The sequence below is a fragment of the Trichomycterus rosablanca genome, chromosome 1, assembly GCF_030014385.1.
Source record: "Trichomycterus rosablanca isolate fTriRos1 chromosome 1, fTriRos1.hap1, whole genome shotgun sequence".
Classification (NCBI taxonomy): Eukaryota; Metazoa; Chordata; class Actinopteri; order Siluriformes; family Trichomycteridae; genus Trichomycterus; species Trichomycterus rosablanca.
In genome coordinates, this window is record NC_085988.1 from 35,589,803 (window position 1) to 35,602,875 (window position 13,073).

The following is a 13,073-nucleotide window of genomic DNA, read 5'->3' on the forward strand; positions in this document are numbered from 1 at the left end:
CCATGCTAGACTTGTCAAATCTTGTCTTAATGTGTCTCATCATGCTGGAACCAGAAATAAGCTTCACCAACTGTTGGAACCATTCTCTTTTAAGGTTAAATATTGGTGGCAGAAACCGCTAAAATAAATATTTAGATAGGAGTGTATACAAATTGCACATAGAGAAATTAATACCTCAAATCAGAAAAAGTTGGGACAGCATGGAAAATGCAAATAATAAAAAACACAGAGTTTCTTACATTTACTTTGACTTTTATTTGATTGCAGACCTGAGATATTTCATGTTGTCTGCTCAACTTCATTTCATTTATAGGTTTGCAAAATTAATTCCTTGCCCATGTGGTTATATCAGCTATTGTTGAGTGGCGGTTCTTGATGCAGTGCCATCTGAGGGATCGAAGATCACAAGAGTCCAGCTTAAGCTTGCGTCCTTGGCCTTTACACACTAAAATTCCTTCCGATTCCTTGAATCGTTTAATGACATTATGCACTGTAGAGGGAGAAATATGCAAATCCCTTCCAATCTTTCTTTGAGGTACATTTCAATTATTTCATCGCACGCGGTAAAAACACGCGCTGCAACCAGAGCTGGATTCCGGATACATGGTATCGAATCCAGCTCTGCCTTACCGGCTCGAGGCTGAGTGGCTACATGAACAACGATTGGCCGGTTGTTCAGTTGGGGGGCGGGACAAGGGGCCGGAAGTGGGTTTCTCTCTGTCAGAATGGTGCAGTTACGACCTCTGCCGGCTGATTAGAGGCGCCTGCGCAAGTGATGAGGAAGGAGTGCTCTTAGGGTGTGTCTCTCCGTACACAACGCTAGGTGGCGCAACACTCATCAATGTGTAGGTGAAAAAAATGCAGGCGGCTGCTGCTCATGTTTCGGAGGGGATATGGGTTAGCTTCGATCTCCTCGGTCAGGGCAAAGTTCGGCATGGACAGAGAGGAAGCATGATGCAAATTGGATAATTGGACGCGCTAAAAAGGGGAGAAAAGGGTGGAAAATGCAAAAAAAAAAAAAATCTTTGCTCATCAAAGACTCAGCCTTTCCTGGATGCTGCTTTTGTACCAAACCATGATTACAATCACCTGTTTGGAATCACATCATGATTTAGTTTTTTCACCTTATTACTAGCCCTATATTGCCCCCATCCCAACTTTTTTTGGAATGTGTTGCAGGCCGGAAACGCAGGAATGGAGGTATATTAACAAATGAAATGAAGTTGAGCAGACAAAACATGCAATATCTCAGGTTCAAGCTGTCTGCAATCAAATAAAAGTCAAAGTAAATGTAAGGAACACTGCATTGTTTATTTTATTTGCGTTTTCCATACTGTCCCAACTTTTTCTGATTTGGGGTTGTAGAAGTGGAATACATGAGGGAAGTGTTTTATCATGCTTGGCTGTACTTCTCTGATAAAAATGTCTTATGTTGAACAATATTTTAATAAAAGGCATTGTAGGGTGTAGCTGTGATCCAGAACTGATAGTAGTAGTGATGTATAGGTTGTTCTCCTCGCCTCCATTAGCAGTGTTTGGTTGGGATTAGGGGAGTAATGAGCAGGGCGGAGCTCTAGTGAAGCTTCAGAGCTGGAGTAACACGCCGCCTTGCTGCTGCTGCCTCAACACACAGCTCCGTACACACAGCTCCTCTCTCATGCACCATACAGCTGCGTTTCAGGTAAGAATTCGACCATTATTTCTGTTTCTTTGCGCTTTTACAGATTAGAATGCTGCGTGGTGGGACTGTAGGCTGCGGTGTGTGCGTGTGGAATTGGTGCAGGCTGGTTCATTCGGCGTGTGATGCATGGTGGAGTATGAATGGGCGTTTGATCCTAATGTGGGATTTCTGCATAAGGATGTACTGTGTGGTTATTAAAGTGGACGCATGCATGAGATGGAAACAAGCCCGAGTTGCCGTTTGCACGGACGAGTAGCCCGTTGACTTTGCCTGTCGGATCGATGTTGTATCGATCCTGGTGTTATCTGGTTGGTTGTGCAGGTCAGTCATGATGTGGTCCAAGATTATTCCAGCACTGTTCCATCCAGACGATCAGGGATCTTCACAGATATTCACGAACACCATTCATATCGAGTCGAGCAGCTGCATATCAGTCTCTAGGAGAAACGCTGGACCATGAAACGTTATCACGCTGCTTATTTACGAACGATTTAACAGCTCGTATCGGACAGACCGTTTTCTACACTCGATCTGGTCATCGCTGAAGGGTTGACTCAGCCATATTAATCTTATATGCCATCCACCGACACCAATCTTTAAACTGATGCCAATTTTTAAACCTTACCTATCAAGGCTACTCTCCGAAACTTGAACCACAGTCGCCATGTACCTACGATCGAGCGTTGATGTTATTACGATCGGAGGTTGTATATGCAAAAACAGCTTTAAATCTAACTTGCTTGCTTAAAAATAAATACCACGATTGCATGTTTCACCTTTAATTTGCGATTACCGAGTGTCACCGTGGGTGTTACATGCTAGATCGTGTGCCCTCAAGCTTTCCATTCCGCTTCAGCGCACTGCCATTCATTCATGCCGGATGCCTCTTTTTATACCGCAAGGATTTAGCTTAGCAATAAATCCTTGCTTAAATCATGCTTCCCAAATGCATCATAATCAGACTCGAATCATGTGTGATCTACATTACAAATGTAGGCTGTTTCCCTCCAGGATCTGTATTACTGCAATACTCAATACCGCTTACACCATCCGCACCGTGTTTCTCATTTTAAGCATCGTTCAATGACACGATCGCACCAGATTCCAGAATAGGTTTCTAATCTCGATCACGGCAAAAAATGTGCACGTTTTATTTTAGGTAGTGTGATGTAAAATTAGAACGAGCTGCTCATATGATCGAGAGTTCCAGCTGCAGGCAACCATCGTTCAGATCGCCCTGGATGATGAAGCGCCACACCCCTCTGAATGTGAATTCTTGTTTAAATTGACACCGAAATTCATTTAATCCTGGACAGGGTCACATGGTCCGTCGGGATTAATTCATACCCCCCTGTGCGGAGAGTCGATCCAATCCAGGGCACCACACACTTGCACATGGACTCCCACTTAGGGCCAGTTTAGAGTAGTAGATCTACATTCTGCATTTTTGGTTGGAAAATGTCTAAAAATATCCATTAGATTAGATTCAACTTTATTGTCATTGTGCATAGTACAAGTACAAAGCCAACGAAATGCAGGAGCATCTAACCAGAAGTGCAAGATAGAGATTATTTACATATAATACAGTAAAAAGTGCAGTAGTGACCAGATAAGTAAAAAATGAAGGTGCATATATTAAAAACAGTAAACAGATAATGGTTGTACAGTGTATAGACTACTATATAATTACAAGGTGACTACAGTGGCTAAATCAATTAACTACAAGGGCTAAATGAATGATAATAAATAGAAGAGAGTATATAAGTATAGTGGATAAGTATCCATACATACTTAGAGAACATGCCAAACTCTACTGGAAGACCCCATTTGCACCTTGTGTATTTACATTATCAGCATTTAGCAGATGCCTTTATCCAAAGCCACTTACAGTACTGTGACAGTATACAGTCTGAGCAATTGAGGGTTAAGGGCCTTGCTTAAGGGCCAAACAGCAGCAACCTGGTAGAGTTGGGACTTAAACCCCAGTGACCATCTGATTACTAGTCCAGTACCTTAACCGCTAGGCTACAACTGCCACACTGTCGCCTCACACCAAGAAGGTGCTAGGTTAGATTGCTAAGTGGAGCAGTCCGGGACCATATATATATATATATATACAGGGGTTGGACAATGAAACTGAAACACCTGTCATTTTAGTGTGGGAGGTTTCATGGCTAAATTGGATCAGGATGACAATGCACCAATACACACAGCAAGACTGGTGAAAGATTGGTTTGATGAACATGAAAGTGAAGTTGAACATCTCCCATGGCCTGCACAGTCACCAGATCTAAATATTATTGAGCCACTTTGGGGTGTTTTGGAGAAGCGAGTCAGGAAACGTTTTCCTCCACCAGCATCACGTAGTGACCTGGCCACTATCCTGCAAGAAGAATGGCTTAAAATCCCTCTGACCACTGTACAGGACTTGTATATGTCATTTCCAAGACGAATTGATGCTGTATTGGCCGCAAAAGGAGGCCCTACACCATACTAATAAATTATTGTGGTCTAAAACCAGGTGTTTCAGTTATTTTGTCCAACCCCTGTATATATATATACAGGGTGGGCCATTTATATGGATACACCTAAATAAAATGGGAATGGTTGGTGATATTAACTTCCTGTTTGTGGCACATTAGTATATGGGAGGGGGGAAACTTTTCAAGATGGGTGGTGACCATGGTGGCCATTTTGAAGTCGGCCATTTTGGATTCAACTTTAGTTTTTTCAATGGGAAGAGGGATTGACAATCCAACACAATGGGCAGCACTTTGAACACATTTTATAAGTGGTCAGAAACTTGTAAATAACTCATGAGAGAATAAAGTTACGTTAAAACCAAGCACACCATTGTTTTTCTTGTGAAATTCTCAATAAGTTTGATGTGTCACATGACCCTCTTCCCATTGAAAAAACTAAAGTTGGATCCAAAATGGCCGACTTCAAAATGGCCGCCATGGTCACCACCCATCTTGAAAAGTTTCCCCCCTCCCATATACTAATGTGCCACAAACAGGAAGTTAATATCACCAACCATTCCCATTTTATTTAGGTGTATCCATATAAATGGCCCACCCTGTATATACTGTATATATATATATATATATATATATATATATGTATATATATATATATATATATATATATATATATATATATATATATATATATATATATATATATATATATATATATATATTACATACAATTAGAAAACATGCCAAACTCCACGTAAAGACCCCATTCAGAATTGGTCTTGTTTTGCACCTTGTTTATCTGTATTGTTTCTTACTGGCATCAGTCTGGGTCTTTTCTGTGTGGAGTTTGCAGCAACAGCAGCAACCTGGTAGTGTTGGGGCTAGAACCAGCAACCTTTTGATTACTAGTCCAGTACCTTCACTGCTAGTCTACAACTGCCATACTGTTTATCTGTATTGTTTCTTACTAGCATTTTAATTACCTGCATTTAGGGCAGCACATTGGCTCGGTGGGTAGCACTGTCGCCTCACAGCAAGAGGGTACTAGGTTAGATTGCTAAGTGGAGCAGTCCGGGACCTTATATATATATATATATATATATATATATTTATATATATACAGGGGTTGGACAAAATAACTGAAACACCTGGTTTTAGACCACAATAATTTATTAGTATGGTGTAGGGCCTCCTTTTGCGGCCAATACAGCGTCAATTCGTCTTGGAAATGACATATACAAGTCCTGCACAGTGGTCAGAGGGATTTTAAGCCATTCTTCTTGCAGGATAGTGGCCAGGTCACTACGTGATGCTGGTGGAGGAAAACGTTTCCTGACTCGCTTCTCCAAAACACCCCAAAGTGGCTCAATAATATTTAGATCTGGTGACTGTGCAGGCCATGGGAGATGTTCAACTTCACTTTCATGTTCATCAAACCAATCTTTCACCAGTCTTGCTGTGTGTATTGGTGCATTGTCATCCTGATACACGGCACCGCCATTGGATGCACATGATCCTCCAGAATGGTTCGGTAGTCCTTGGCAGTGACGCGCCCATCTAGCACAAGTATTGGGCCAAGGGAATGCCATGATATGGCAGCCCAAACCATCACTGATCCACCCCCATGCTTCACTCTGGGCATGCAACAGTCTGGGTGGTACGCTTCTTTGGGGCTTCTCCACACCGTAACTCTCCCGGATGTGGGGAAAACAGTAAAGGTGGACTCATCAGAGAACAATACATGTTTCACATTGTCCACAGCCCAAGATTTGCGCTCCTTGCACCATTGAAACCGACGTTTGGCATTGGCACGAGTGACCAAAGGTTTGGCTATAGCAGCCCGGCCGTGTATATTGACCCTGTGGAGCTCCCGACGGACAGTTCTGGTGGAAACAGGAGAGTTGAGGTGCACATTTAATTCTGTCGTGATTTGGGCAGCCGTAGTTTTATGTTTTTTGGATACAATCCGGGTTAGCACCCGAACATCCCTTTCAGACAGCTTCCTCTTGCGTCCACAGTTAATGCTGTTGGATGTGGTTTGTCCTTCTTGGTGGTATGCTGACATTACCCTGGATACCGTGGCTCTTGATACATCACAAAGACTTGCTGTCTTGGTCACAGATGCGCCAGCAAGACGTGCACCAACAATTTGTCCTCTTTTGAACTCTGGTATGTCACCCATAATGTTGTGTGCATTGCAATATTTTGAGCAAAACTGTGCTCTTACCCTGCTGATTGAACCTTCACACTCTGCTCTTACTGGTGCAATGTGCAATTAATGAAGATTGGCCACCAGACTGGTCCAATTTAGCCATGAAACCTCCCACACTAAAATGACAGGTGTTTCAGTTATTTTGTCCAACCCCTGTATATATATACAGTATACTTAGAAAACATGCCAAACTCCACAGAAAGATCTAATTCAGAATTGGTTTTGTTTTGCACCTTGTTTATCTGTATTGTATCTGTATTGTTTCTAACTGGCATCATTCTGGGTCCTTTCTGTGTGGAATTTGCATGTTCTCACTGTGTCTGCATGGCTACAGTCCAAAGACATCTATGTTAGATGAATTGGAAATACAAAACTTAAACTGATGAATCATGTGTAACCTGTAACTACCTGCCCCATCATGAATGTAAGCAAAGTGTAAAACATGACTCTAAAATCCTAATAAATAAACAAATCACGTGCATATATAACAATATACATAACAATCAAATCCATTTCTGTATTTTGCACAGTATCCAAATCAGTTTATGACTCTGGACCACCCATATTCTGCATCATTCCTTGTTTGCAGTTTTTTATTTCCAAAAGATGGTTGGTGCAGTTTTTATTCTAAAAGCATTTTACCAAGCGTCTCTAATTTTCTTAAGCTCAGAGTGAAAGGCGGCAATTTCTGGAGATGATGTTTGGAAGGAGATGACTGCTTTAACTATTTCATGCAGCATTGGCTCTGATTGTGGCTGCAGTAAGCGCTACTAAACGTCCTTTTATTGGCATGCTGGGATTGATGAAAATCATGTGCTTCAATGTTTTAATGTTTTGGAAATGGTTTTGTTAGTCAGATGCATCCAGGAGAGAAGCTTGTTTTGATATTTGGCTACAGTCTCAATCACCCCTTAAAGTGCTTTGAATGATCAGATCTGATCAGATCAGATTTAATCTTACATTTATGTTTAAATTTACAACATTTAGTAACATTGTTTGAATGTGTCAGGTGCATTTACACACATTGTATGTGTTTTCCCTATCCAGATACAATCTTTAAATACAAAAGATATTAAGTGACATGTTGTAAACAGGGTCAGAATAACCACAGACAAACATCTTATCTATAAAACAGACTATATGCTAATGTAATCAGTTTAAATATTAAACAGCTTAAAGTTTGTGATTGTGTTTTACCTTATTGATTCCCTAAGTAACCTGGGATTTCTGATTTCCTTTAATGTGACCTATAATCTGTGCAATTAATTTTTTTTGGGGGGTGGGGTCGGGCGGTGGTTGGTGGCAATAATGTAGTTGCATAAATATGTGCACCCTTAAGCTAATGCTTTGTTGAAGTCTTTTTGGGTAGAAGTCTATCAGCATGGCACATCGCAAAAGCGATAAAGGCATTCTGTTGTTGATGTGGAGGTATGCTTTGGGTTGTTGTTGAGCTGACAGGTAAAATTCCTCTTTAGCTTTTTAGAAGAGGCCAGAGGGTTTTGTGCCAAAATTAACAGATATTTGGAACTGGTAATAATTCCCTGTATTTAACCTAAATTGGAATGTGATTGGTTAATTTTGAACACATCCACACCCCCAGTTGCTGTTATGCAACATTATTCAAGTTTTATTTTATTTTCTCCATAGTTTTAGTTTGTTTTTCGAATGAATTGCACAGAATATACAGTAGATCACATTAAAGGTGGAAATAAATGTGAAGTGATTCATCTTGGTCTATTTTTTTTACATCACAAAAGCCTGCCATGTGAACAAGGGTGTGTAGACTTTTTCTATTCAATATGCATGACAAAAACCCTGCAACAACCGGTTGTTTACTCTTTCTCTTCACAAATTCCTGGAAGGTTCTCTTTAATATAATAATTAAATCCATTATAAACCAACAACAAAGAGGCTTAGTTCTGTTTACTTCAAAGGAGACCGTGCTTCACATTGTAACAAAGTTGATCCATAATGGCAAAAGCACTAATTTAGGCAGTGTACCAACTCATATTTTATACAGGATCCCACCCAGATATAAGTTAATCCATATAATGAGTAATATAATGAACATGAATGAACAAACAGTCATTTGATGGCTGGAATTAGATAATATATGGATTAAAATTGATTAAAATGTTTATGGCATAAACTTGAACTGAATCCATTTACAATGACTGTAATCTGGCATCCCATTTGAATCAAGATTAGCACTGTCGCCTCACAGCAAGGAGGTCCTGGGTTTGGTCCCCAGGTGGGGCGGTCTGGGTCCTTTCTGTGTGAAGTTTGCATGATCTCCCCGTGTCTGCGTGGCTTTCCTCCGGGAGCTCAAGTTTCCTCCCACAGTCCAAAGACATGCAAGTGAGGTGAATTGGAGATACTAAATTGTCCATGACTGTATTTGATATAAACTTGTGAACTGATGAATCTTGTGTAATAAGTAACTACTGTTTCTGTCATCAAGATTTGATGGCCTAATACACTATATAAATGTAAGAATAAAGTTGTGTTGTGTTCATTAAAACGTGTTACCATGTTCAGAACAAGGTAGTGTGACTGGATTTGTGGACTCTAGAAAATACAAATTGGAATTATGAAAATAAAAATGTGTTACTCAACCTCCTTAAACCAATAAAAATTCTGCACATATGCATTTTTTAATATATGTTTTTAAATCTGTATTTTAAGTGAATTTAAACAATTTATAGAATTCTATAGAAGCTTCTAAAGATTGGGCAATGAGTGTTGAGTGATACTCGGAGCCTTAATATCAGTATTGTAATTATTAGGGATGCATCGATACCATTTTTTTCCCAACCGAGTACGAGTACAAGTACATGTATTTTTGCAGTGGAACAGTTGCTTGGGTTGCCATCACTATTTGTAAAAAAAAAAAAAAAACACCGCACAGACATAATTGAGAAAGCTTCTGACAAGCTAACGTAAACGTTCATTAATAAACGCACGTAATTAACGTTGTGCACATCATACATGCGATGCGATTCTGCTGATTGAAATATTTACTTTAAAAGGATAATACAGTCCGATCCCATCTGAGCCGATTCTATCAGCACATACATTCGTGGTTCACCTCTGTAAATCGTAAACGACTCTGAGTCGGCTCCCGCTCTGTGGTAATAACCAGTATAATTAAGCCTGAACTTTATAATGTAAGCGAGTCACACAAAATGTTCTGTAGTATTTGGTGTTCATTTACAACCGCATCATTCATTATAACAGTAAACACGGAGAGATGACTGAGAAAAGAAACTTACGCTGCGCTTAAAATGAGTCGACTCCTGAATCACTTGTATCGACACTGTGAACAGAGTATTAAAGACACACACACGTCCTATAACAGCGGTCGCTGCTTTTGTAACCGGTTTATCTTCACTGTTAGCTCTATTTTGAAGGGTTTTTTTTTTTTTCAAACGGAACTAAATAACATTAAACGTGCGTGTGAGCGTGGTCAGTGAGAATAATTCAATCTGTCTCCCGTGGGTGAAAAATGAATTGCTTTAGTTTTAGAAGTAAAAAAATCTCGCAATGTCACGCCCCCCGGTCAGGCACTCGCGCCCCCCCCAGACAAGCACTGCCGCCCCACAGGTTGAAAATCCCTGCGTTAACGCAGCAACGTGCACTAGGCACAAGGTATCGGATGTTTAGTATCGGAGTCTCGTTTGCGAGTACGAGTACGAGTTAATGAGCGCGGTAACGGGCTAATACCCGATACTAGTATCGGTACTCATGCATCTCTAGTAATTATAATGAGTTTAGTCCTGTCTGTACTACATTGTGATGGTAATGTTTGTACTAGATTGTGTATTTGCATATGATGGTTTCAGATATGACTATATAACCTTTAGTTATTGGCGATACAGTTCTATAGCATAAGTGATATCTGTTTAGCAAAAACAAGTGTGTAACAGGTTCATTACACATTTTTATTACTTACTGAGCTGTGACATATTGAGTATGCATTTATTCTGATGTTTTAAAAATGTACTCTATGTGCTTTGCTTACTTGACAGCTTTTTTTGGATCCTATTCAGCAATGTGACAGCAAAACCCCCAATGGAAAATGACCGTTTATAGCGTACATTTAAAAACTTCGTTTAGTTTGGATTTTCTGAGACACAGAGGTATTAGAAGTTTATGGTGTGTAGTAGGTTGTGTAGGCCATGGGCAGGAATCCAAACATGCTGTATGTCAGGAAGAGAAGGATGTTAAATAGTGCTGTGCTCGGGGCTTTCTGGCAGTTATATGAGGTCAAGCTTGTGATCTTTTTTTCTTTTGAAAAAACTTTAGGAATTTATGAGTCGAGTGTGCATTGTGTACTGGCTAATTGATCGTTAAAAATATGAACTCCAGGAAGCAGTCAAGCAAAGATTTCTGTGATTGAGCTGCATGATTGGAATGGTGTGCATAGTGTGTATTAAATTTTGTATTTAACATTAAACATAGCAAGGAAATCTCTACTGAAATGCCTTTATTAACAGGACCAAGGCATTCTGTGTTTTGTGGTTTTATTAAGTGCAAGACATGCCACTCTTTTAATTATTGTAAAGGCATTCTGGCAGGAAAGCCACTTGAGGCAAACCAAAACACTACTGAGGAGTTATAAAGAACATTAGAGATGAACTGATCAGCACTTTTGAGGCGAATACCATTTGTATTAGTCTAATGCCTTTTAATACCATCAGTCAGTAATCCTTAGGCACGATTGTAGATTCTGAGGGCAGGATACCAAATATCGGATAACACCAAACACGGTTGAATTAGTTTAAAGACAAGTAATAGAAATATTACAACAAATCCACATAATGGAGACAGTGGTGCTGTCGGTCAGCTGGACATCTACACAGACATGATTGCTATGACTATGTCTGAGCGGGAATGGGATGGCTGAAGCCCTGCAATGAATTGGCACTCAGTCCAATGTATTCCTGTGTTTTGCATTTATTACTAGCCCACAACCAGCGATGCTATCGGCCAGCTAGGCACCTACAGAAAACATGATTGGCTATGTCCAAGGGTGAGGATGAAGTTGACTACTCAAGTTCTTGCTCATAGCCTGTAAAAATGTACAAAAAGCTTATTTCTTATTAATGACCTATTTTTTTTTTATTTAGAAGACACTCTTATCCAGAACCTATTAAAGAGAGATGAGTTGATGGAATATCTTAACTAATTCGATCCGCCAATGCCTGCAGAACACTGGAGGGTTTAAAGGTTGTTACTGTGCTATTTGACGGCTTGTCCTCTTTCACTCTTCATGACCACTCTCTCTCCTGCAGATTAGCAACTTCTGCAAACACCTGCTCTTACCCGCTCTCACACTCTTCCTTATGCACTGCTATAATTAGCCCTCTGCACGGCAAGTGTCGCTGCTCTCGCCTACATATAGCATTCACATCTAATGATTCTAGAAACATCAGGCACCGTGACCACGTGACACATTTTTTTTCTGATACTGTACTGCCAAGACAAAAAGTGATGACGCTATCAAAAACACACATTCACATTCCTTTTAAGAAGAGCACTCAAGAAGATAGATGAAGCATTTGGAGGCTTTCCTTTGCTGCGTGGAGTCTTTTGTGGCTTGCGGCCAAAACAGCACGTTCTTTCTCTCCTTCACGCTGATGTATGGGTTCATGGGGTCCTCCACAAGAGCACTATATTTTCTCAAGGCTGGATAAAGTTATGAACTCTTACAGTTTAGTGAAGCAAGAAATGTCATAGTTTCTCTCATCTCATGATGGACTGGGGGGAAAACAATCACTTTTATGATAATAAAACAGAGTTTTTTTTCCAACATTGTGGCAGCAGAATAAAGAAAGCCTTGTCTTGTTTCAGCATGACCGTACTCTTGTGCAGAAATTGATGTCCATAAAGATGCGGTTTGATCAGTTTTGTGTAAATGGACTCCACAGAGCCCTGACCTTAACGCAACTGACCAAACTAAACTTGGAAAGCTGATTAAAAGCTGTGCCTTTTCAGCCACCATTGGAGTCCAAAGACACACACCAAAATCCAGTAAAGAGGCTTTCCAAGGGGAGCAAGGACTGTAGTTCCAAAGTGTGTGGGGGAGGGGGTGTCTCTTTCAACCCATGGTTTTAACAAGGTATATCAAGCAAACTGATGGTCAGGTGTCCACATACTTTTGGTCATATTGTGTAAGTGCCATAGTTTGCACATCTTTTAAACTAGTAACATAAATAAAGGATCTTTATCAAATCAGTATTTCAGTTTTAAAAGCCAGTCATGATAAACTGGATCCTGAGATACATCAAGAGGATGAATCAGCAGGGAATGCTGATTATGGTTAATCACAGTGAAGTTGCACAGTGTTGTGGTAGATCTTATTGTATTCTAGACCTTGCTTTGTGCACAGAGGCAGAATTATGCTCCTTCCCTAAACTGTTGCTGCATTGTTGGAAGCATAAAATATTATTACAATTATATACTTGATTTATTACATCTGTTAGCACCTGTGTCTGAAACACACAGCCAATAATCAGAGGGGGTATCCCAATACTTTTGCTCATATTGTGTATATAATGTAAACTGATTTTGTTTATAATTTGGTTGACAATGCAGGTATTTTTTAAATTTGGAACATGCCATATATCATCTGGTTCACCCCACCATCACTTACCTGGCTTTTGTATTACTTGGTCAGCTTGGAGAGTGTCAGTTTGGT

The 13,073-nt window shown here is 40.1% G+C and overlaps 1 protein-coding gene across 1 annotated transcript in view; it reads left to right on the forward strand.

The window, feature by feature from the left end:
- The first annotated feature begins 1,600 nt into the window (after window positions 1-1,600).
- The window catches only part of tln2b (talin 2b), a 265,448-nt gene continuing 253,975 nt past the window's right edge, over window positions 1,601-13,073 (forward strand). Inside the window, exon 1 of the mRNA XM_062991879.1 lies at window positions 1,601-1,681. The gene's annotated coding sequence lies outside the window, so the exon portion shown is untranslated. The remainder of the gene's footprint in view (window positions 1,682-13,073) is intronic.